Below are 27,326 nucleotides of genomic sequence, written 5' to 3'. Positions count from 1 at the left end.
TTAAAAATAATAATAAACAAATCTTAAAAAAAAAAAAAAAAAAGATTGTCCTGTAGGCAAGTTTGTAGGGCATTTTCCTAATTAATGACTGATGTGGAAAGGTCCAGCCCATTGTGAATAGAGTGGTGCCATCACTCCTGGTTCTGGGGTATATAAAAACCAAACTGAGCAAGCCCAGTAAGCAGTACTACTCTGGTTTCCACTTCAGTCAATGCCTCCAGATTCCTTCCTTGAATGCATGACCCAACTTCCTTCAATAATGGACTGTGATGTATGAAATAAACTCTTTCCCTGCCAAGCTGCTTTTTCATTCATGGCATTTTATCGCATCAGTAGCAACCCTAAGACAGCCTCCATGAGATTTCCTGTATGTAAGTCTGTAGTGAGTATTTTCTTGATTAATGATTGATGTGGAAGGATCCAACTCATGAGAGCATGCCACTCTTGGGCTGGTAGCAGAAAGCAGGCTGAGTAAGCCAAAGAGAGCAAGCCAGTAAACAACATTCCTCCTGGTCTATGCTCTAGTTCCTGCCTCCAGGTTTCTCGTTGAGCTCCAGCCCTGGATTCCCTTAATAATGGGAGGTGGAAGTATATAATCAGATAAACTTTTTTCTCCCAAGTTGCTTTTGGTCTTTAATCAGTATTTCATCTTGTAAACATGCCATTAAACAAAAATGCTAATAACTAAAAATTATTAAAATAATCATTCAAGCATAATTTAAATCCCTAAATATGATGCTGGTTACGTTTTTTAGTAACTGTGCATACAAGCCAGTCTAAAGGTTTACTGAGTGATGAGTTGCTTCCATCCAAAGAAAGAGAAATGGTTTATTTTAGAAAACATTAACAGCTAATTCTTCATATTTTCTTCTTAAGATGAGGAGGAATTGTTTTTAGTGTTGTTTTAGGGAGTTGTTTTACACGAGCTTTTACTATCTCAGACTAGCCTCAATTACATTACAGTCCTGGAAGCCTTATGTGCATAACCCATCTGACTGAGCCTTCCAAATGCAGGGATTATAGACATTGACATCATACCTAGCGGCATGGGGTTTTGCTTTGTTGATATTTGTTGTTGTTGCTGTTGTTTTGTATACTTTGTTCTTATAGTGATACACATTAAACCCACAGTCTCATGCATGTGAGGCAAGAGCTTTTACCTCTTGAGTAAATGTTAAGTTGGTTTTCCCAAATTTCCAATTTTTACAATATCTTACATCAATTTCCAAAGGATAATAACATTAGGACAATCTGGAGGCCCTGAGTACGTAACAAAATAAACTAAAAGCTCCTTAACAACAATTTATCTTAACTCTTTAAACCTTATAAGACACTAGGAAAAATCCTGTGTATGGTTCTCTAAACATTAACTACACAAGCTGTTTTGAATGTCACCTATTTTGTCCTTTACTACACTACCTGTGCAGCCTTTGGACACTCCCTATAAAAGTTCTGAAATTAATCATTATTCTGAATAATAAAGTTTATTACTGCTTCTTAATTCTCATGTGAACTATGCTAAAGTAAACAAGTTTGAATCTCTATCACTGTTAGCTAACTAAACAACACTATATAGTGAAGATATACAAACACACAGAGGGGAGGGAGGGAGGGAGGGAGAGAAGGAGGGAGGGAGGGACGGGGGAGGGAGAAAAAGGTGGAGGGGAGACCAGCCTCAAATATATGTAAACATCTAAGTCTTATGATATTAAACTACAGCTGCCCCCTCACCAGTTGAAATTTATTTTGTCTCTGTAGTTTAGCATAATTTTGTTGGAGATTAATAGAAAATGCTACAAATCATCAAAAGAGTAATTCACAATGAAAAGACTTCTAACAATACAAATCTAAAATACAAATCATTAAACTCATACTGTTTCTACAGGGCTATTAAATGATGGCGTCAGATAGAAAAGCTAGCAAAAACTATATGCCTGTATGTCTGCTTACATTTTAGAGAAATTTCAATAGCTTATTATAGTACTGAATACATTTCTCAAACAAAACTGTCATATAATGGCATCTATTCTCAATGGTTAAAGAAGGCAAAACACCAAAAACAGTAAAATATTACTGTAATCCCAGTATTTAGGTGGATACAGGAGGATCAGAAGTTCAAGGTCAGCCTCTGCTACACAGCAAGACTTGACTCCAAAAAAAAAAAATGGTGAGTGAAGGGGGGTAAACACATAAATGAATTATTCTTTACTTGATTCTCACTTTGATCCTTTGTATCTGACAGTACAAGGATTCTTTCTGAGAAAATAAGTAAGTACATGCTTATCTTATTTATCTAAAAAAAAAAAATTGCATTACAACATTTTTGAAGTTTCTATTTCCTAATCAATACCTATCTTAACCACTAGTCATTTTGATACCATATATAAAATATGTAATACATAAAATAAATTTACACCTTACCTGATAAAAGCACTTTACCAACTATTATCTTTAGACCTGCTGATACTTTAAAAAAAAAAAAAGTACTTAACAAATGACACTGCATATAGTTGGACCAATTAGAGATTGATAGTGATCCACTCCTGAACCAATGGTCTATGGATGGCACTGGTCACTGTGATAAACTTAACAATATCTACATAATACAACCACTCAAGTTTTGATGTCTCTAACTACATGACCACTTTAAACAAAGCAAAACCCTCATTATGAAGAAAATAACCTTTCAACTTTTGAAGTCCCATATTTCTAATCAATTGAATTTATTCAAGAGATATTTAGTTGCTGAATATAGGAGTACATGTCTGTTATCCCAGAACCCAGGAGACTGAAAAGTTTGAAGCTAGTCCTGACTAAATAGACCTTGTCTAAAAATTAATTAAGTAATTGGTTTTAACAGGTTAGGATTGAACATGCCAGTGCACATCCTTAATTCTAACACTCAAGAGGCAGAGGCAGGCAGATCTGAGTCTGAGGCCAGCTTAGTCAACAAAGGGAGTTTCAAGGCTTGCCAAGGCTTCATGAGACATTGCTTGAGAAAGAAGGAAAAGGAAGAGGGGAGGAATATTCAGTGTATACCAACTGCTGTCATTCAGTGTACCATGTCCTAGTGCTTCAATATCTGATTACTTGAAAAGATATTTTACTTTTATATAATCCTTTAAATGAATTTTTATTAAATGACATTTCTTTTTATTAATATTTCCCCTTAATCAAATAGCAGTATTGTGTTATACTATCATTATATTCAAATAAAAACAGCTAAAATGGAAACCATCTTTATCATAAAGAGTAAAAGTGATGAATAATAGATAACCTATAGAATAGTCAAGGAGGTAAAAAGGATAGAGTTCCCAGAACAGGAATAACAAATATCCTATAGTGGAAATGAGACTAAGATAATCAGGTTAACATAACAAGTATATTTAACTTAAAGTGATAGCAAATGGTTTTCTATGGTAGAAGTATTACTTCTACAATTTTTATTGACAAAGGAAATAATTAGTTAACATCTACCATAATGGGAATTCTTTGGTCTTTAGGAATAACTGAATTCAATGTCTTGTTTTTATTTCATTTATTCTTAGGGCTCTACCTCATATTCCAAGTATACCTAATCAAAACACATAGGGATACAGGGCAATGAAGACTAAGAAAAGATATTGCATGGCTTTCCAAAGGTATTCCAGATATTTATGTCAATACAGAGAGATCTGGAGGAAAGTTTTGTTTCTGGAAAATGATGAGATTATCTCACAGTATTAATGGAAGAAAAAAATAAGGAGAAATCAGATCTGGCTCACTGAATAAATGCATCTATTTGCTAATGAGTCTAGGAACCTGAGTTCAATCCCTGGGAACTGCAACGGTAGAAGGAAAGAACTGAATCCTGCAAGTAGTCCTCTAACCTCCTGTTCATATATATACTGTGGCACACCACCCCCATGTATATTAAGTACATTAAATAAATTTACTAACAAAAATAAATTTAAAAATAGATTATAAATTTATTTATAATTTTAAAAATAAATTATAAAAAATCAGGACACGATTCCTTTGGTACATGTTCATGATCTTTCTATTGTATTTATGATAATAAAAAATAAGTGACAAAAAGCACAAATAATAAAAAAAAGGACACAAGACCTAAAGTTATCTAATTCTACCCATCAGTAACACTCCTATCAGATAAAAATCGATCTGAAAAACCAAACCTCATGATTTTTCTACCATCCTAATTAGATCTTAGTCTCCTAACAACCATTATGCTTCACTGTCTCTTATTTTTTCTAATTATCCTCCAGAAAGTGAATATTACTAAAATCTTCATAAATCAATTCTTCCAGAATTATGACTTCTGACATTTCCCTTTGATTGTCCCCTTCACTAAACTGAGAAGTATCTCCATTAATAAAGCATGTCCATGATGCATCTGTGAAAATGCTTTTCAAAAGTATTGGATTCATAAGGGACCTGACCTAAGAAATGTTTTGTTCTGCTGATGGATTCAGAATCTAAACAGATTCCTAAAAGTGTGTGGAACTGTGAGGGCTGGGATGTACTTGGAGGAAGAAGGTCACTGAGGCCATGTCGGTAGAGTTTTATATATATTCCTAGGATGCCTTCCTTTAACTGCTTCCTGTCAGCTTTAACAGACTCCCCTGTCACACTTTTTCTCCACCATAATGTTCTGCCTAAATTCAAGGGTTCATAATTGATGGAATGATTCCTTTGAAAATAGTTCCCCCTTAAGCTATTTGTGGCAAGTGTTTGGTCACAACAAGAAAAACAACCACCATACTGGCTTTCTGCCTTCTCCTTCATACATGTTTTCTATTATTTCATAAGACACACCACCTCTCACTTCTTTCCATGGGTCTCAAGTAAGCATTCTTCTTGGCTTAATTCATCTATTCATCTTGACAGTATATCACTTTGTAGCTATTGTGTACTGTGTAAAGATTATCCTTGTATTATTCATGCTGATTTCTCTGCCTACATATCTGATTGCAATCCTTATTCTGAGAATCTCCTGCCTCAATGTTGTATAAACATTGCTCCCCAACCATTCTCTGATTTGTCAAAAGCTGATCAGCCAAATGACTGAGCAGGGGAGAGACTAGGGCTAGACTTCCTTCCAGTCAGGGGAAAAGGAAATGAAATAGTGAAAGTGAGGATTCACCCCAGGGAGAATCCAGGAGACACCATGAGAAAACACCTGGAGTCCAAAGAGCCAGATCAGTGCTAAAATACAAGTATCACCAGGATTTTGACTGGGAGGTAGCCAGACTAGTATAAAGGATTAAATTAGAATAATATTGCTCAGTTATTGTGCCCTTAAAGCTTGTTAAATAAATAAACTAGTCCAGTCTCAATTGTTTGGGAGCTAGCCAAGTAAAAAGAAAACAGCAACATTTATAAATTACCACTAATACATTATTTTTTTTAAAGCTGATTCTAAAATATATGGGAAAAGGATTTATGGTGTCCAAAACTATTTCTTCTCAAAGACTTTTTCTTAAAAAAAAAAAAAAATCAGATAAATTTACAAATTTTTTTTCAAGGTTTATCAGAAACTAGTTTCCTAGATAGTTTGGTACTAATAATACAACAGAACCTAAAAATTCCAAACATACTCACACACATATCACCAACGTATTTTCAACAAAGGTGGAAATTTCAATAAAGAATAGAATTTTCAACAAATGCTAAATGAGATACTCACATGCAAAACTAAACACTGACCCATACCTTTCATCAAAGCAAACTTAAAAGACTATGAACATAAATGTAAAAGCCAAGCAGTATAAAATTTCTAAAAGAGAAGCAGGAGAAATAACTCAGTGGTTGAGAGGAACTGGCTGTTCTTCCAAAGGACCAGAGTTCAAGTCAGCACCCACATGGCAGTTCACAATTGTAATTCCAGTTCCAGGAGATTGACACCCTCACACAGACATCCATGGAGGCAGAACACCAATGTAAATTTTAAAAAAGAAGAGTTCTAAAAGAAACTAAAAAAATAAAATAAAATAAAATCTTTAAACAAAGATTTGAACGAAACAAAATTATCTATACAAAAAAACTACTAAGAAGCCAATACATTCCATAAACAATTAAAACATCTGCTATTTGAAAAGTTAAATCATGTTATTAGGAATGTTTTCAAAATATGTATCAGAAAAAAGCACTCCAAAAAACTCACAAAATACAGCAATCTAATTTTTAAAAAGGTACTACAGGTGTATCTCAGGGTAGAATATATGCCTTGAATGTGAGTCTGATCTCCCACACAGACTTTAAAAGATTCTTCACTAAAGATACATGTAAAACAAATAAGTTTATATTAGGAATAAAGCAAATAAGCATATAAGGTGTTAAACTTTAAGCATCAAGGAAATGTAAAGAAGCTGACTGGACACCTAGTAAAATGATTAAGTTTTAAAGCTCACATGTGATGGGGACAAGACACTGAGATAAATCTGAATGAAAAGGAATCAGTAGTTGTGGATAGGATGTGACAGACAAAAGCAAACAAACCTAGATAAAACACAATAAGAAAGAAGAAAGGGCTTATAAAGTAAGCTTATAAATACTTATAAAGCTTTTAAGTAAGCTTTTTGTTTGTTTGTTTTTGTTTTTCGAGACAGGGGTTTCCCTGTGTAGTCCTGGCTGTCCTGGAACTAACTCAGGCTGGCCTCGAACTCAGAAATCCGCCTGCCTCTGCCTCCCAAGTGCTAGGATTACAGGCGTGTGCCACCACGCCCAGCTATAAGTAAGCTTATAAAGTAAGACCTATAAGTTCAATGTAGCATTGTGATTTGTGATGCTCTTTGAATCCCAGCATTCTGCTACATAGTGAGACCCTACCTAGACACATGAACAAATGGTTGGATTTCTCTCTCTCTCTCTCTCTCTCTCTCTCTCTCTCTCTCTCTCTCTCTCCTTTCTCGGCTCTCTCCTAAAAGAGCTAATAAGTTATACACACAGAAAATACCACTAGCAGTATAGAAAATCCATCAGTAGTACAATCTGGGAAATTAGCAAACAATCCCTACAGCACCAATGTTTTTTCTTCAGATAATCCTAGAAATAAAAACATCCCTGCTTCTATAAACAAAATGAGACAAACTAAATGAATGACATATATCCTATAGACAAGTCCACTGAAAGAATTACATTTGAAAGGTAGACACATGAATCTCATTGTGAAGGGAAAACAGAACAGATATCACAGGTGAATGGGGACATGAGCTTGGATGGGAATGAGGATAGAAACAAGAGGAATCAATGAAGAGAGGGAGAGTACTGGGAGAGACAACTAAAATGGGGGTGGGGGGATGGGCATCTCTGGAATGAGCTAGGAACTTAGGGCAATGAAAACTCCCAGAAATTGATGAGGGTGACCCTAGCCAAGACTTCTAGCAATAGGGGATACAGAGCTTGAACTGGCCATCTTCTATAACTAGGAAAGACTTCCAGTGGAGGGACTGGGGAACCAACCTAGCCACAAAATCTCTGATCTACAATTTGTCTTGTTTACAAGATATGCTGGGTAAAGGGGACACAGAAATTGTGGGAATGCCCAAACAATGACAGGTCTAACTTGAAACTCATGCCATGAGTAGGAGCTCACCCCAGACACTACTTAAAAGGGGCCAGGAACCAAAGTTGGATAGCCCAGAGACCTACAATAGAACCAAACACAAGTGACCCCGCCCCACAAAATAAAAGGCAATAAAATGATTCCTAATAATATTCTGCTATACTCGTAGAGTAATGCCTAGACCAATTATCATCAAAGAAGCTTTACCCAGCAACTGATGGAAACAAATGCAGAGATCCACAGCCACACTAGGCAGAACTTGGGATCCTGCTGAAGAGGGAGAGAAAGGGTTAGAGGAGACAGGAGGGTCAAGGACACCACCAAAAAATTCACAGAATCACAGAGATGGAACTGTAAAACCAGGGAGCCTGCATGGGACTAACCTAGGCCTCTCTGCACATATACTGTAATTATATATATAACTTGCTCTTCTTGTGGGACTCCTAACAGTAGGAGCAGGAGCTGTCTCTGACTGTTACCTGCCTTTAAGATCCTTTTCTCCTACTGGGTTGCCTCCTCTAACCTTAATAGGAGAGGAGATACCTAGTCTTTCTGCAACTTGGCTGACTGATATCCATGGGAAACCTGCACTTTTCTGAAGAAGGGAATTGGGGTGAAAGGGAGGGACTGGGAAGAGTGGAAGGAGAAACTTCAGTGGGGAGGGAGGGAAAGAAGGAGGGAAGAAGGAATATCATAAAATAATTACATTTGGTCTAACATCTTTAAATGGAGAAGGGAGGTATACCAAATATCTGAAGCAACAAATTCATACAAAATCTTTTTCCAATTTCAAGCTTTGTCTCAGATCATATATATAATCAATGACAAGTAATACTTCACAAAAGTTTAGATAAAAACTTCACTTTTGTTAGGATAAACAATTACCTATGGTAGGTGTGTGATAGCACATGCCTTTGATCCCAACACTCAGAAGGCAGAGGTAGATGGTCTCTGTGAGTTCCAAGCTAGCCTGTACTACATACAGAATTCTAAGTCAGCCAGGACCACACACAAAAATCCTGCCTAAAAACAACAATCACTTATATAAGCTAAGAAGGTTACATTGTATCCAAAAATATATTGTTTGTTCAATTCCTAGAAAAAAAGCATAAAAACTAAAAGTTTAACAAATAAACCCTTTTCATGATACATAACCTTTTCCATCACTTTAATTTTCTGATAAAATATTTTAAGTTATATTGAACACAAAATTCTAATATGAAAATCTAAGGATAATCTGTAATGACTGTCCCATACTTTTGACATTAACCAAATTACACAAAGCTCCAGTATTAGATGAAAACAGTAATATTTAAAAAGGTGATAAATACTACTTTTCTGAGAACCAAAGTATAGAAGATGGGAAAGCATTAGCTAAATCTGTAAGTTTCCATTAAAAACAGTGGAGTAAAACAGAAAATCTCAATAGCAAAACTACACAGGATAAAATTCAGCAAGCATAAAGGAAAATGTTTCAGGGTACCCATATCTTATTTGAAAGGATTCAAAGGAAAGGTGTATCTGATGCTGATCCATAATCATCCAAAACAACATTAAACAAAGAAATCAAGCTTAGATGATGGTGAAGCAGGAAGCATGAGTAATTTCTCACCAAAATATCTATTCTACTCATAGAAACACCTATCAAAAGGTGTCAAGCCTTTTTGAAAGGAAGGGGAGTTAACCTTATAATAGTTCCTAAAATGAATAAACAAAGGCCCCTAAGTCAAGAGTGATCCTATGCCATGGTCCAAATTTAAAACAAAAGCCAGCCACTGAAGGAGAAATCTGTATATTACTGGAAGAAAATTAATTTATTTGTTCATTTCCTACAAAGGCCCAGGAACCTGACCTCAGTTCCTGTTTTCTTGGCAGGTAGACACTGTACAGAAGCAACAAAACACACAAAATGTAATATTCTTCCAAACTGTATTCCTGGAGAAGAAATGCCCCCCAAAAAAACTCATGGAAGAGCCAGGCAGTGGTGGCGCATGCCTGTAACCCAGCACTTGGGAGGCAGTGGCAGGCTGTTTTCTGAGTTTGAGGCCAGTCTGGTCTACAGAGTGAGTTCCAGGACAGCCAGGGCTATACGGAGAAACCCTGTCTGGGGGGTGGGAGTGGGGGGAAGGGACTCATAGAAGGTCTTAGGGGAGCAATTGTCTAGTTCTGTTGCTTAAAAAGCTTTTGTTCCATTAGCTAGACAATACAAAATAGTAACAGTACACACATATAACATATTAGGAATAACACTAGCTATAGTCAAAGAATAGTATTCATTAACAATTTTTGAAACATAATTACATACAATCCATAACCACTGTAACTGAGAAAATGCTACATTTTTTCTTAAACTTATTTTGAAGTTATTTTTGACAAAAGGCATAATAATGTAACACTGTAGAAACATTTAGATAAAACCCATGACAGAATTGTTTCCCTTGTCCTAAAAATGACCAAAAAAATAATCAATACTAACCATGAGAAGCCCTAAGTTGTTTGCCAGGGCTGCCTCTAAGACACTCACAAAACTTATTGCCTACTGCTGTTGTCCTTGGTAAACCCCCAGAGATAGAAGGTAAGTCCCTACTGCAGAAGACACTTGAGAAGCAGGGCACAGAGACCCTACACTGGAACTGACCTGAACTCCCAGTCCCTTATGAAACCACTAGGTTCATAAGCTTCTACCCAGTTCCAATGCCTATGAACCGCATCAGCAATCTAGTACTGAAAACCTAGTTCAACTCAGTTCTAGTGAAATTACGGTTACTGGAGGAGAACCTACAATCAATGTACTAAACCAGCACAATCCTAACAACAATCTATAAACCATTGTCCTTATACCCCCAGACAAGTACTGGTCTTTGCCTCCTAATCAAGGAAACGTTTTTTGCAACAGAGACCACTGCAGAAAACCACAACCAATCAGTACGCAGAGTTGTGCAGCTCAGGACCAAAGTTCTACAAGACACTCCCACACCTAAGTATCAGGAAACACTGTAGAAGTCAGGCTGGCAGTGGTGGCACACGCCTTTAGTCCCAGCACTTGGGAGGCAGAGACAGGCGGAATTCTGCGTTCGAGGCCAGCATGGTCTACAGAGTGAGTTCCAGGACAGCCAGGCTACATAGAGAAACCCTGTTTCAAAAAAACAAAACAAAACAAAACAAAACAAAACAAAACAAAAAAGGAAGCACTATAGAAGAGCAGGCAAAATATTTTTTAAAAAAATATTTTTATTTATTCTTTGTTTACATTCCAAATGATTTCCCCTTCCCCGGATCCCCCCTCCCCATATATCCCATAAACCTTCTTCTCTCCATCCATTCTCCAATCACCTCCCTCCTTTTTTTCTCTGTCCTTATATTCCCCTCCAATGCTAGATCAATCCTTTCCAGGATCAGGACCTTCTCCATACTTCTTCATTGGAGTCATTTGTTATGTGATTTGTGCCTTGGGTATTCAGGGCTTCTGGGCTAATTAATATCCACTTATCAGAGATTGCATTCCATGTGTATTCTTTTGTGACTGGGTTACCTCCTTTAGGATGATATTTTCCAGATCAAACCATTTGCCTAAAAATTTTGTGAATTCATTGTTTCTAATTGCTGAGTAGTATTCCATTGTGTAAATATACCACATTTTCTGTATCCATTCCTCCTTTGAGGGCCATCTGGGTTCTTTCCAGCTTCTGGCTATTATAAATAATGCTGCTATGAACATAATGGAGCATGTGTCTTTATTGCATGCCAGGGAATCCTTTGGGTATATGCCCAGGAGAGGTATAGCAGGATCCTCAGGAAGTGTCATGTCCAGTTTTCTGAGGAACCACCAGACTGATTTCCAAAGTGGTTGTACCATCTTACAGCCCCACCAGCAGTGGAGGAGTATTCCTCTTTCTCCACATCCTCGCCAACACCTGCTGTCTCCTGAGTTTTTGACCTTAGCCATTCTGACTGGTGTAAGGTGAAATCTCAGGGTTGTTTTGATTTGCATTTCCCTAATGACTAATGATGTTGAGCACTTCTTAAGGTGCCTCTCGGCCATCCAAATTTCTTCAGGTGAAAATTCTTTGTTTAGATCTGTACCCCATTTTTAATAGGGTTATTTGGTTCCCTAGGGTCTAACTTCTTGAGTTCTTTGTATATATTGGATCCCAGGATAGCTAAAACTATTCTCAACAACAAAAGAAATTCTGGGGGAATCAGTATCCCTGACTTCAAGCAATACTACAGAGCAATAGTGTTAAAAACTGCATGGTATTGGCACAGTGACAGACAAGTGGACCAATGGAATAGAATTGAAGATCCAGAAATGAACCCACACACCTCTAGTCACTTGATCTTCGACAAAGGAGCAGAAAACATCCAGTGGAAAAAAGATAGCCTTTTCAGCAAATGGTGCTGGTTCAATTGGAGGTCAGCATGCAGAAGAATGCGAATTGATCCATTCTTATCTCCATGTATAAACTTCACTCCAAGTGGATCAAGGACCTCCATGTAAAACCAGACACACTGAAACTAATAGAAAAGAAACTGGGGAAGACCCTAGAGGACATGGGCACGGGGGAAAAGTTTCTGAACAGATCACCAATAGCTTATGCTCTAAGATCAAGAATTGACAAATGGGACCTCAAAAAATTACAAAGTTTCTGTAAGGCAAAGGACACTGTTAAAAGGACAAAACTGCAACCATCAAATTGGGAACGGATATTCACCAACCCTACATCTGATAGAGGGCTAATATCCAATATATACAGGCAAAATATTCTAAGAACCATAAGATAAGGTACTTTGCTTTAAAACTCTATTTCCTAGTAACAACAGAAGCTATACTTTGGTACGTCTCACCAATCTGACTGCCCAAACAAAAAAGATACCAACAAACATGCCCAACTGGGCCAGAAAAAGCACACAAGTCCTCAACCCTACACAAAGAACTCCAGGCAACTAAGTAAAGCTGAGAGCAGGAAGGATGTCTCCCCAGGGAAGACCACACCCATTGATTTTTCCAGTGCCTGAAAACATACACACAAGTGGCACTATGTAAAGTCAACATGTTATGTTTAGGAATATGTATGTATACAAACACATATATGCATGTAGTAACAATGAAAAAAGAGTCCATGAAATTGAAGAACTGGGAAAGATATATGGGAGTGTTCGAAGGGATGAAAATAAAGACAGAAATGTTGCCAACTAAATTATAATCTCAAAACTATAAATAAAATTTTAAACTCTGTTTTGGAACTATGACAAATATACTACATCTTCCTATTTTGCATTTCTTTACAAAAGATTTTATTACTTTCCACAAAAAAAATAAAACATTTCAAAAATCAATGTAATATAATGAATGTTTATAAATATCAAAAAGGAGTTACTGAGAACTAAATCTGGATTGAGTAATTCTTAATCAACTTGATGAATAAAAATTCCCTAAGTGTATACACATGCATACATTCTTTATATATATATATTACACAGCTTAAATTAACCCTTATCCTATTAAAATGTGGCCACTGAACATATGTCTTTTAAAATGACTTCTTAATTACTAAATGAAGATTTGTTCTCCTTTTTAATCAGTACTAATCCCAAATAACTTTTCTAGCTTTGAAAACTGAGCATCACACTATCTTGAAACTTCCTCTTATCTTCTGGACCAAACTTTTAAGTAGGATCAAGAAACATGGGATTATGAATTGGAAAAAGAAAACATGCACTAAATGCCCAGACAGCATGAATTCTCATATATCAAGTCACTAAAGTTATGAGTTATATATTAACTGTCAATTTACAGATAAGGAAATTGAAATACAAAAAAGTTGTGAAAACAATCAGATGACACGTAAATAGAATTTCTTTTAAGTCACCACAGGATGCACTATTCTTCCAAAACCCAGTCTATACATAGAATGAATGTATAGCATGTTCCTATCCATCTCCTTACTCCAAAAACATATATATTGTTCTTGGAGAGAGAACACATCAGATAGCAAACTGGTAAGAACAGATGCTACACTTGATTTTGGCCAAAAGCCTAAAAAGCAGTTAATAGAATTTAAACATAGATTAAGTGCTTGAGATATGGCTCAGTAGTATAATATTTGCTTAACATATCATTTGATCCTTAATTTGAAAAAAAAACAAAATAAACCCAAAACTATGAAATATAAGTCCAGCTATAAAATCTAAGCTCTAAGCCATCCCAAGCTTAGTTCTATGCATTACTAGAAAAAAATGCAGAAAAACAAGTTTTACAGTCTTAATGTAGAGAGAACTTTTCAGCAGGGGAAAGACCAGTATAAATTAAAAAGGAAGGAAGCTCAGTGACAGATACCTTGAATTCCAGTACTCAGGAGACAGGCAGACAGATCTCTGAGTTCAAACCTCACCTGGTCTACATACAGGGTTTCAGGATAGCCAAGCCTATATACAGTAAGAGCCTGTCTTTAAATGAATAAATGAAGCAAAAAGTTTAATATTGATAAAGCAAGAGTGGTCAAAAACATCCCAGAAATTGTAACAAAAACTCTCTAAAATATTTATAAGTATTGATACAATGGGTTTTTGTTGTTGTTGTTGTTGTTGTTGTTGTTGTTACTATAAAACAAGATTTTTTTTTTTCAGTTAAAAAAAAGTATAAATCCCAATAGAAATATTTAGGGTGAATGTCATGATCAGGCAAGTCACAAAACAATGTAAAAGAATTAAAATACACAAGTGAGACAAAAAACAATCCTCACTAGCAAAAATCTAAATATTTTTTAAAATATGACTATTCTCAGGATGGCAATGATTAGTAACATGACAGCTTAGAGAAAGAAGCAGCTTTTAAAAAAACTGATGATTAAATTTTTTCAGGAATATTGTGAACAGAAGTCAGGACCTCATGCTTGCTAAGCCAAACATTCTACTACTGAGTTTTGTATTTTCAGCTCCCAGCACTCATGGTAGTAAAATTTTATGCATTTCTAAAGAGTAATATGACAGGATGTATCAAAATTAAATACTTATTTGATTCTGCAAGCCCACTTGTAGAAATTTATCCTTTAAAAACAAGGACTGGTAAGATGGTCAGTGCTTAATAACACTGCTCTTCAAGAGGTCCTGAGTTCAATTCCCGACAATCACGTGGTTATCTCATGATCATCTATAAAGAGATCTGATGGCCTCTTATGACATGTAGATATACAAGTAGACAGGGTATTCCTACATTAAAATATATATACATAAATAATTTTTTTAAAAGCATTCAATATGGGAGCTACAGGGGTGACTTATGTAAAGTGCTTGCTGAGAAAACATGAGGGTCTATGTGCAGAGCCAAAGAACCCATGTGGGCTCTACAAACATGACTGAGAAAGACATCCCAGTATTCTGGCCTACACACACACCCCAAGTGAGCATTCCCAGACACAAGCAAACAACAGACACACACACACACACAAAAGTATTCAAGACATTTATATTTTTACTTTGTTTTGATAATCATGAATTATCAACTGATTGAATAAGTGGTATAGCAACAAATTAAAGTGAAGCCAATAAAAATGACTTATAGAAACATGTCAATTATTTCCAAACTCAGTTACCATATAAGCAAGTCTATTTTTAAGTATATATTCAAAAATTAAAACATATGTCCCAACAAATTCTACACACTAATATTATAGCTAATATATTTAGAATAGTCCAAAAATATACAGATGCAAAAACAAACATGTTAACCACATGCTAACCATAACAAAGAATGAGAACTAGGAATGTAGTCATAGAAAGACTGCCAAGTATCTACAAAGCCCTAAGCTTAATCCCCAGCCCTGCATAAACTGGCATGGTGATACACATGTCTGTATTGGCAACACTTACAAAGTAAAGGCAGGAGGATACAGAGTTTGAGGTCATATTTTGTTATACATCCTACATAACATCCTTGGCATGTTGGAATTAGCTTATGATACAGGAGATACTGTCTCAAAAAAACAAATGAAGTACTATTACACGTTATCAACTAGCTTTTTCTTGAAAATTTATGCTAAATGAAAAAAAAGTTGGGTACAGAAGTGTAGACTGCTGTCTATATGCAGGTGAGGGTACAAGATAAGGCTAGAGCCTGTGATTGGGCAGCAGAAAAAGAAGGTAGGCTGAGAGTTTTAGAGACAGGACAGATAGGGACAGAGAAGGAAGGAGAGAAGACGGAGAAAGGAGAAGATGAACCCAATCCATGTGGCTTTAAACAGTCACAGGTAGCTATGAATATCATAGAAGGGATAGAAAAATATAGGACAATTTGTACAATTCAGGTGGGAAGCCTGTATCAATATCAATTGGCTCTGAGTTCATTATGCACCTGGGTATTTTATGGGTTGAGAATTTACTGATTTAAATCTGACTGATAAATTACAAGCCTCTAGAGTTATGATTTCACTGGGTTACAGGGATTTTTGACAGCTAACCACTGGGGGCAGATGGCTGAGAATGTGAGCAGGTTCCCCAGCAAGTGAACCACAAGTTGGGCGGCTGCCACATGGGGCTAGCATGGAGGCCAGAGAGTAGCCCACAATAGCATAGGTTGTTTTTTAATATTTCATGCTACCCAGAAGAACATATATGTGATTCTACTTTTATTAAATGCCTAGAACAGGCAATCCATTAAAAATCACAAGTATGAATCCCAGCGCTTGGGAGGCAAATACAGGCAGTTCTCTGTGAGTTCTAAGGCAGCTAGAGCTACATGGTAAAACCCTGTCTCAAAAAAATAAATAAATAAAAATGTTTTAAACAACAAAGCAACCAGAAAGTAGTTGATAGCTGCCAGCAGAAAGGGGAAATTGAGTTAATCTTACATATCAGGTTTCTTTTAGGACTGATGGATATTCTGTGCATAGATGATATAGTCACAATAATGTGGATATACTAAAATCATTGAGATACACTTTAAAATAGGAATTTAGCATTTATTGAAGCACATAAAAATTTAAATGCATAAAATACACCTCTAGATAAAAATATTAAAGGGATGGTGTTCCAATTAAAAACAGCATATGTAACACAATTCTTTTATTTATATGAAATATTCTGATGGTTATATAAAAGCATATTGCCCAGGTAATATTTCTATATACTATACTAATAATCTTACTATAAAAGAAAATAACCAGGAAATTATCCTCTATTATCATTTCAATTTTTTCTTTTTAAAAGAGCACATATTACTTGCAAAAAGATAAAAAGTAAAATTACTATCATCTGTAATTATGAAAAAATACATAAAGTTGAGAGAACCTAGGAGACAATAAGCATACGTTGTTATTCTGGGGCACACGAAATGTCAGAGAATCTGGGAATCTGTATAGGAAAAAACTATCACAGTTTTCACTGAAAGACAGTACTTTTTTCATATAGACATAGACAACCTACAGAGTAGTGACGAAAACTATTTTTGTCAAAAAAAAAACAGAATTTACTGTTCATATCATATGATTGTTATAAAAAAATCTCAGAATATTTTTACTACTTCATAATTATAGTTATTAGACTCACTATATCTTCTTAAATACACTAAGAAAGAAGTACTTTTTTACCACATGTATTTTAATAGTTGTGTTAGAAATTTTTAGAGGGAAGAACTAATTTTGTTTTTGTTTTTGAAACCAGGTCCCATGTATGGTATCACAGAGTATCCTTGAACTCACTAAGTAGCCAAGAATAACCTTGAACTTCTGATCATCTTGCCTCTACCTCTACGGTGCTGGAATTACAGGAGCATGCCAATACAACCCAAAATCTTGTGATGCTAAATTGCACTCTAACAAATCAACTAAATACTCAGCCCAACAGGTTCCTTTTTATTCAATTTATTTTCTTATATTTACCTTCAATTATACAAATAAACCACAGCTTTCTCCAGGCTACCAGTGGAGTTCTCAGAACCCAGCAGAAGTTAAGCATCTCTGAAGTCCACAGGCCAGGAATACATTCAATCAAGAATTAAGTAGAGTCTAAATTCAGGAACCACAAGTCATTCCAGTAGAGAACGCATCAACCTATTTCTCTAACCCATTTTTAAATTTATTTATTTACTTATTTATTTTTGTCTTTTGAGGCAGAATCTCACCATGTAGTTCCAGCTGGCCTGAATGAAACTAGGCTTATTAACCAGGCTGGGCTCAAACTCAGCGATCTGGATGATCAGGTTCTTCAAATGCTGAGGTTACATGCATGTGCCACTGCTAAGAAAAGAAGTGGAAACTTAAGTGTTCTTTGGAAAGCCGGATGGATGGTATTTTGCTGGTGCAAACACATGAAGGAACATTTCTCTGAAGCAGACACAAGAAAGAGGATGGTCTGCTAAAGCAGGCACATGAAAGGACATGTGATGAAGGATTCTTTGCTAATAACACACATGTATTGGTCCACCATACATTATGAAGTTGAGCTCCATTTGTTGGACTCCATAAAGAAGAAACACACCAAAAATGTTCTGGTGGTGTGCTGAAGTTTCTTGCTGCTTCCAAGAACTGAGGCTGATTGGCAGAGTGAAATCAGCTGAGACAGGTGCACATGCTGAGGAAAGACCCCTTTGAGAACATGGGATGTTTGGAGGGTATAAATAGGACTCACTTCCCTAAGAGAGGCACAGCTGAGGGCTCTGGTGCTCCTGCTAACTTGTGCTGAGGCTAAGGCCTGAATGTCTCTGCTAAGTAGTGCCACCACTGCTGATTCTACCAAGTGGACTGCTGGTGTATCTGCCAGTGATAGAGCTGTCACTGCTGACCTGTAAACTGAACTGCCAATTTCCAGACAACACAGAAGGAAGTCATTCCAAAGAACCTTTCTAAACAAGTCCACTTCTCTCATATCCCTTCTTTCCCACTACCTCTTGTAGGTAGTGGGCTAAAAGGGGGGCTAAAGTATTTAAGAACCATCATTAAAAATAGGTTTGGAAAAGATTAAAGTTACAAAAAAAAATTCTTAATTTCCTTCTCTGAACTGACTCTTCATCATGTTCTGACTTGGCTCTTAGTTTTCTCTATCATATAAAATAGTTGATGGGCCTTGAAAATTTCTTTTTTCATCCCAACATAAATCTTATTGAGAATTTCATACATTTTGATCATATCTACCACCACACCTTTAAAACCTATCTTGACTCAACCATTTATATTGTAATTCTAAACATTAAAAGAAATTCTCTTCCCATTCTCATTTCAACTGATTTCTTTTGTCTACCAGACTAATATTTTAACTTAAATTTTCAATTTACTGAAATTTAATTTATTTTAAGTACTGTATTTACATTATTTCTACTCTTTCTCTCCAATCCAACTCCTCCAATGTCCAACTCCATGTGCCCAACTCCCAAATTCAAAAGTTATCACTTACATATGTAATGTATGTATGTATGTATGTATATGTACCTGGACTCTGCAGGTACTACACATACACATACACACACCATTAGGTCCATTATTAATATTACTCAAATGAACATGTGATTGGGGCTAATCACTCAGGACTGGGTATTAAGATTCCTGACACTTGGTAAAACTCAACTCTCCCTTTCTCAGCAGCCATAGATTACCTAAAGCTCCTATATAGGAGTGGGATTTTGTAAGATTAACCCACGCACAATGGCATGCTGAATGGTGTCATTATACAGGTCTTGTTTAGGTAATCATACTGTTGATGTCATGGTTCAGCTTCTCGGTCATGTCCTTACAGCAGGCAATCTGGTTCTCTTGGCTCTTATCTTTCTGACCTTCATCTGCGATCTTTCCCTGAGCCTTAAATGTAGGGTATTGAGCCTTAAATGTTTGTATTGCAGACAGACCAACTGGGGTTAGGCACTCCAGTCACTCACTTTTTGATTTTGAACAGCTGTGGCTCTCTGTAGTGGCCTCCACATGCTGCAAAATTAAGCTTCTCTGCTGAGGAATGAAAGCTACACCTCTCAGGCTTGGCTGGTGCTCAGGCTATACAACCCATATAAAGACCTCTTCAAGGGTCCAGGTTATAATATTCTTAAAAAATTTTCAGAAATCAGGGTGTTCACCTGTCCTGAGCAAGTCAATCCCTAGCACAGCAAAAAGAATGAGTAAACTTAAACTTTTTTACTAACCTGCTCAAAATCATCCAATTGCTTCCAATGTCTTTAATAATATAGCTAAATAGAGATTTCAAAGCTATATAGTATCTACTAGTAAAAGTATGTGGTTAACTAATAAATGTCCTCTGAAATAAAGCCACATTATAACTTTTAAGTATTAGTAAGAAACCTCAATTTATGTATTTAAAAATGCTTGCTTTGTTGAAATCTGTGTGTCAATGATGTAAGGACAAAACTAATTAATATTCCTAATTAGGCACATATCCCACTTATAATCATGCTTTAATTTGGCCAATCAACTTCATGTTCCTATTCAAGTCATGAAATCTAACCAGAAGTTAAACTGCCTTTCTAAAAACTTAACATTTATCCGCAAGTAAATATTTGTTGATGTAATTTCTACTTATAATAATGGCACTTATTAATTTAATACACATTTCCTAAGTTCTTACTATATACCAAGCATTTCATGTTCCCTATTATGTTTCAAACACTTGAGCCATAAAGATGAAGTATACATCATCTGCACTCTTCAAAATGACATACTGTATTAGAAAAGCCAAGACATAAACCAGGTAATTATAAAACCCTGTGGCAAATTTTATCAAAAAGGAACACAAAGAATGTTGAGGGCATACAAGAAAAATCATAAAGCAAAGCCTGGAAGTGTCAGATAAGGTTTCCCAGAGTAAGTAACACCTGAGGTGAATTATTAAAGATGGGGTCATAAAGCATAAGGTACTATAGGCACATTTAAAGCATCGACAAGACCTTAAGTCACTCACTTTGGCTAATCTAGAGAATATATAAGAAAGAGCAATAAGTAATAAAACCGGAAAGGTAAGCAAAGACAAGATCTTGATGGGCCCTCCTTATAATGCCATGAAATGTGCTTCTATTTCTGGAAGACTATACAACAGAAAGGCATCCTGGGAATCACACAGGTATAAAAATTCCAACAACATAATTGTCAATCTGCCACTTAATATGAGACCTTCATGAAATCTGTTAAACTTCAGTATTTTCATATACTATAAGCATTAGTAATATCAATTTCACCAATTCTATAAAAAGACATATTATTTCACTTAAATCTAGCATAGGGATATCAAACTGCTTATACCCTGACTTGATAGTAGTTATTAATATTTATCTTCAAATAATAATTAAAAACAAAAACCTTAAACTGAATATTGTTGCTCACATTTATATTTCCAAAACTAGATAGACGGAGGCAGGAGGAAATGTCTTGAATTATAGGCTAGCCTGGGCTGTAAAGTAAAATCCTGCCTCAAAGGAAAGAATTAAATTACAAGAAAAAAAGATAATAAAACAAAGAACTTACATGATCCACAAAATCAAAATATTTACATCTCTTCACTGAAAGTTTATTGATTCAACCTAGCACATACTATATAACAAGAAAATAGTAACTATTTTTATAATTGAAGCATTTTACATATGAAATAAAAGATGTAATGAAATTTATGTAAATCTTCCCAGTAATAGTATGTATAAAGGAGCAAAGGGGACAATGATGGAAATTGATAGAAAGATGTCGCTGTAACCTATTTTCTTGCCTTCCTTTCCTCTCATCATTAAGGGGAAAAAGTCCTCTGCTTACTCATCCGGTAAATTAAAACCTATTATATACTCTGTCTGTAGCAGCACTAAATGTTATTGTCAGCTAGCATATTCACTTGTTTGCTGTAACCAAACTTAAATTCCCTCTTAATAAGGTAAGCACTCTGGAGTCAAACATGCCTCAGTATAATCAGGAAATGTCAAATATCTTATAAGTTTACTAATAGTAAGAAGTTGTAATAGCAAGCATATACATTTTAACTGTAATAAAAGTTAAAGCTTTTATTACAGATCTGTTAGGTACTATTCTAAACACTTTAGGAGAATTAGATCATTAAATCATTATTCAACTCTGAGATAAGTGCTATTACTATCTCCCTATTACAGATGAAGAAACTGAAACAGAAATTAAATGAATTTCTGACAGCTCCAAAATGGAAGATCTAAAGCGCAAATTCTTAACCTACTAGAAAATGTGAATCATACTGTCTATCTCACGGTATTTTCAGAAAGATTAATTTAGATTACATGTGTAACAGCTATGAGTCTGAATTTTATTAGTCCTTGGTACTTAGGAATCTAAAAAGTATTAGTTCCATTCCACAGTAAAGACTTGATCCAATAGAAGAGGGAGGGAGGGAGGAAGAAGGCAAACTGAATATAGGACTCGGTGATAGGACACACAGAGAGCAAGCCTAAGTTCCATCTTGTCTTAAGTCCTTTAAATGCTAAAATTTCAGGTATGCCACCATACCAGTGTGCTGGTTTGAACCAGAATGGCTCCCATAGGCTAATACACTTGACTGTTTAATTCCTACACTTGAATGTTAGGGAAGAGCTAGGAGGTGTGGCCTTGGAGGAGGTGATTCACTGGAGGCTGGCTTTGAGGTTTCAAAACCCTCATCACTCCCAGGTAGCTTCTCTTTAACTTGCAGATCAAATGGGTTTTGGTTGGTTGGTTGTTGCTGGATTGGGTTGAGTTGGGTTGGTTTTTCCAGACCAGGTCTCTCTGTGTAGCCCTGGCTGTCCTGGAACTCTGTAGAATAGGCTGTCCTCAAAGGCAGATCTGCCTACCTCTACCACCTGAATGCACCACCATGCCTGGTTTTTTAAGTTGTTTTGGAAATGTGAGAAGGATTTCTTCACAGCAATTGAAAAGTAAACTAAGACAACCAGCTAGATAATACTTTGCCTGATTCAAAATTTTTAAACCTGAAACAACTTTACCATTTCAAGGTTTATTATTATGTTCTGAATCTGAAATGTCCTCTGCAGGCTCTGTATGAAAGGCTTAGTTAGCAGCTGTGGGCTCCAGAAGATGTCATGAAGACTTTCAACTCATCCGTAGATTAATCTACTAATAGATTCTACTAATAATTTGATGGTATTATTGGGATGGGAAGTGATAGAAATTAGGAAATGGGTCCAAGTGTTGTAAGTGGGTCATTGAGGGCATGCCTGGAAGGATATGTCTTATTCCCACCTCATCTCAGCTTCCTAGATACTATAAAGTGAACAGCTTTTCTCTTCCTTGCCATGGTCCAAAAATATGGAGCCAGCCAACTATGGATTGAAAGGTTTGAAATCATGAGCTAAAATAAACCTTCCCTCCTTTGTTTCTCTTGGCTATTTTATAATAGTCACCAAATGACAAGCAATTTCCATTCTGTACAGAAGTCACTATTTTCATAGATTTACACTAGATGTTGCATTAAATATGAACCTACAGAATGTATACTGTAAGCAATTTTAGGGGTCTGATTTGCTTAAGTATAACAAAGTATGATTACAAAGTAACATACATGCACGCACAGGTCTCAATATGCTTTACAATGTCTCCTCTATATCTTCCATGATTCACTTTAGAACTGGGTACACTAATGGGTACAAAATGGGTCCTCAAATAGGGTTTTTAATTTTCAAAATGCAAAACATTAGAAATATTTACCATGAAGAAGTTAACCAAACTACTCAAAAAACTTCCTCGGAGGGGAGAGAGGCAGAGAAGGAGGGGGAAGGAAGGACAGACTGAAGAGGAAAGGAAGAAAAAAAGATAGGAAAGGAATGGAGAGGATAGGGAGAACTTAGACCCATAACCAAGCTAAGTAACACACAGAGATACATAGTCAAGTTCTTAGGGAAAAGGTACGTAAAGGTACATCAGGTTTCACATTGTAAGATTCCTGGGCAATAGAAGAATGAACTATAATTCGACTAAAACTGAAGTTGTCCAGAGATAAAATCCATCTCTAGAAGGTGTTGTTGCAGCTAGTAAAACAAAGATGTAGTATTTTTATCATGAAGCACATGATTAATAATTATTGGGGGGGGGGAGTATTTGATGATTTTACTGTTGTTTCTATATTAAGATTCACATGTATTAATGACTTTAAAATTACAAAATAGCAAAAGCAAACAATAGAACTTGACAAGGTTCACCTAAATAATGTTTCTTTGGAGTGTAAATAGTAACTGTAGAAGAAATTTTTAAAAATATTTTCTGTAAAATTAAACTCCAGAAACTAAAATTTAGAGTTCAGGTTCACAGATTCCAATTGATTTCAAAATACAGGAAACACATTAAACAGCCATAACCCAGTAAACCACAATGACCAATTATTGCACAGTAAAGAACATGCCTACCAAATTCACAAAATTATAAGTTCTCATAAAATTGCAAACTTTTAAATAGTTGCTAAAATTAATTTGCCATTCAAGCTTTTCACATATTAGAGTTGTGGTCCCATTTCTTTTATTTCTCCCCTTCCTCCCCTCTCCTTTCCTCCAACTTTTCCCTCAAACTTTTATGCTGAAAATGGAAAGCAATTCTTAAGTATCATAATTCAACTGTCAAACATGATTTTACAAATATGTAATATCATCTAAAATAATACCCTGAAGCCCTTTGCAGTGAAGAAAACAATCTGTCCAGGGCTACTTCTCACTCATTATATTTAAATAGTACTCTATGAAAAATTCTTGCCATGAAATTTGAAAAAATGTCCCTTTCAGTTCTTAAAAAATGGTTTGTGTGCAGTAAACAGAATACCAAGATCCTAGGAATTGGGAGTCACAAAATTTAAGGAGCTCTAAAGTAGATAGCCACACAGAAATCAGCCATGCTATCCAGAAGGACACGCAAATTTCTGTGCATTAAGGTACTAAACTTTTGTAGTGAATTTATTATCATATCATTAGCAATAAATACAGAAGTTCCTAATATTCCAATCCCTCTTAATCAAAGGCATTTATAATGAATATTCTGGAAAGGTTACTTAAAGCTCTTTTAAAGTCCTAAGGGACTTTAAAAACAGGACTATTAAATCTCAAACCCTAAACAATATTCCATTTTGACTTTATTATAATTTCTTTACTTTAAATAAAAATGAGTATTTCCAGTGTTAAAAATAAGCTATCCAAATACTTCACTTTTTTGTTTGCCTGAAGTAGGGGGCTGGCTTTTTTTTTGTTTAGGGACAGGGGTTGTTTGGTTTGGTTTCTGTAACACGGTTTCAATATGCACTATAGGGTTCTACCTCTGTTTCACAAGGGCTGAAAGTTATAGGCATGCACCAGAAGGTTAAAGAGGATGTAGGGAAAGGGGAATCCCTACTTATTGCTGGTGGGATTGTAAACTAATGCAGCCGTTAAAGAAAATAAAAACAGGACTATCATATAGCCCAGCTATATCACTCCTGGATCTATAACTCAATAGACTCTATATCGTACAACAGTGATAAACATGCTTATTGATGCTGTATTCCTGATAGCAAGGGAAATGGAATCAGCATAGATGCCATGATAACAAGGAAAATGGAATCAATCTAGATGCCTATAATGAAAATGTAGTAATATACACAGTCAAATTTTACTTGGCTGTAAAGAAAAGTGAAATCTGCAGGAAAAAAGATAAGCCTGAAAAGCATTGTATTAAGCCAAGTGCAGAAAGACAAACCAATATTCTCTCTTTATATGCAGATCCTAGCTTGTATAGACGTATGTAAGTGGGAATAAATATGGGTAATGCCTAAAATACTAGAATGGACACCAATAACAAGTAAAGGGATCATGAGGAGGGAAAAGGGACAGTACAACAAAGAACATACATGACATGAAACCAGAGAGAGGGGCACGATAAAAACAAAGGGCATTGAAGTGTAGGAGAAATGGGGGAAATCAAATCAAATTTTGTTTGAAAATGCCATAGTGATACCTAAAACGCTGTATGTTAACTTCTTAGATAAAAGAAAGTATATTTGCCTTCTAACAAAGCTGTCTCCCTACAAGTGTGTGCACGCACATACTCATGTATAAAATTTTCCAGTGGATATTTATATATTAAAACGTTCACCAAATATTTTGAAACTTTAGAAAATCTCACTGTGTTACTTAAAAAATTTAGAAAATACTAACATCATTGTTAAAAACAAAGATAAGACCTAACTAGGAAAACTGAGTGTTTGAAGATTCATTTTCCTATTTTTTATTATATGCATATATATCTATACGTGGTTAATGTGCACTTAATGTAGGTACCTTCTGTAGCCAGAAGGGGGTGCCAGATCCCCTACAACTGTCAGTTGTGATCTTAACGTGGGTGCTGGGAACCCAAATCTGGTCCTCTGCGAAAGTACAATGTTCCCTTAATTGCTCATCTACCTCTCCAAGCCCCAAAAGAAAACTGGTATTTTAAAGGGACATGAACTTAATGAAAGTATTCCTACATTCTCCCTATTGTCTTTATCACCACCCCCTAAAACATAAAACAAGCAAGCAAGCGAGCAAACAAACCAACCAACCTCTTAAATTAGAACCAAATGAAACAGCAACTGCCTACAATTGCAGTAAGGAAGCTGAGGCAAGAGGACTGTAGTCTGTGGTAAACCTGCCCTATAGGACAAGACTCTCAAAAATAAACAAATACCTAAGTTTAAAAAGTGTAATTCTTTTACCTTTCCATCGGTTTTACTTTATACCCCTTACCATTATGGTTTTCCAAAAACATAAATTTAAATTTAAAAAAAATTAAATTTCAATAAATAGCACATTTACTACCCACTCTAGAAACGCTCTGAAAGATACTCCCAAAGGTTTTATTTACAAAAATCAGTCAACCTGAACTAAAAGAATTATGTAACAGTTTTGTAACATTTATTGTTTGTGACTGTATATAAAATCTGCTTCTATCATCCATTCTGATGTTTGATTGTATTCAATCTTACAGAACTTAGAATCCTCCCCCAAGGGCTATGTTATAAAATTTATTAAAAAGTAATGAAACTAAAGCTATTCAAAAATAATAAATATATCAAGTTTGGTTATTTTCTATAAACTAACATGCAAAGCTACACTAACAATTTTATTTCTTAAAAAAAAAAAAGGTCATCTCATATGCTTATACTGACTTTATGTATGTGAAAGGCCTCTGAAATACTTTTTCACCTCAGTGTTGAGAGCCAAACCCAGGACTCACACAAGTTGTACACAAAGCTTCATCCCCAGCTCTATGTTCTTGATCCCGGACTCGCAATATTGCTCCAGGTAATTAATGAGTATTTGTACTTAAAAACAATTTTCGATACTTATAATCAAAGCAGTAGCAGGCAATAGTAAAAGATAGCATCTACTATATACCAAACATGTTTTTCTCATCCTCTTCTCACAAGCTTACTGAAAGAGTATCATCTTCTTGATACAAGAAAACAGATATACAAGTTCTAGACATCAAGAGAATAGGAGAATGTGCATTAATGGCATGGCTGTGGTTCTAACGGGTCTGTAAAAGTTAAGACCCTTTTCCATCGGCTGTTCCTCGAGTAGTGTTAATAGGAAACAGCTTTTTACCTCTCCTCTCCCCACCCCCACCTTCCCACTAAAGAACATACTGTTTCTCTGTGAGACTAGGTTCAGAAAAGAGCAATCTCTGGCCATTACAGTGACCAGGGCCTAAAAGCTTCAGAGGATACTGTATTGTGACTCCACCCACAGTCAAGGTCTAGCTGTGTGGGCTAACTAAGCCCAAATGTACAAAATGAGGTAAGTCTGCAACTAAAATACCATTTACACATC

The 27,326-nt window shown here is 35.7% G+C and overlaps 1 protein-coding gene and 1 pseudogene across 9 annotated transcripts in view; both read right to left on the bottom strand.

The window, feature by feature from the left end:
• Cnot6l (CCR4-NOT transcription complex subunit 6 like) overlaps positions 1-27,326 on the bottom strand; it is a 93,785-nt gene that overhangs the window by 62,369 nt on the left and 4,090 nt on the right. The gene's annotated exons all lie outside the window — the stretch shown is intronic.
• Positions 13,436-13,613, bottom strand: LOC127696946 (uncharacterized; annotated as a pseudogene).

Source organism: Apodemus sylvaticus, chromosome 11, assembly GCF_947179515.1.
Source record: "Apodemus sylvaticus chromosome 11, mApoSyl1.1, whole genome shotgun sequence".
Lineage (NCBI taxonomy): Eukaryota > Metazoa > Chordata > Mammalia > Rodentia > Muridae > Apodemus > Apodemus sylvaticus.
The sequence above is the reverse complement of the archived record's forward strand: the minus strand, read 5'-3'. Positions and strand labels throughout refer to the sequence as shown.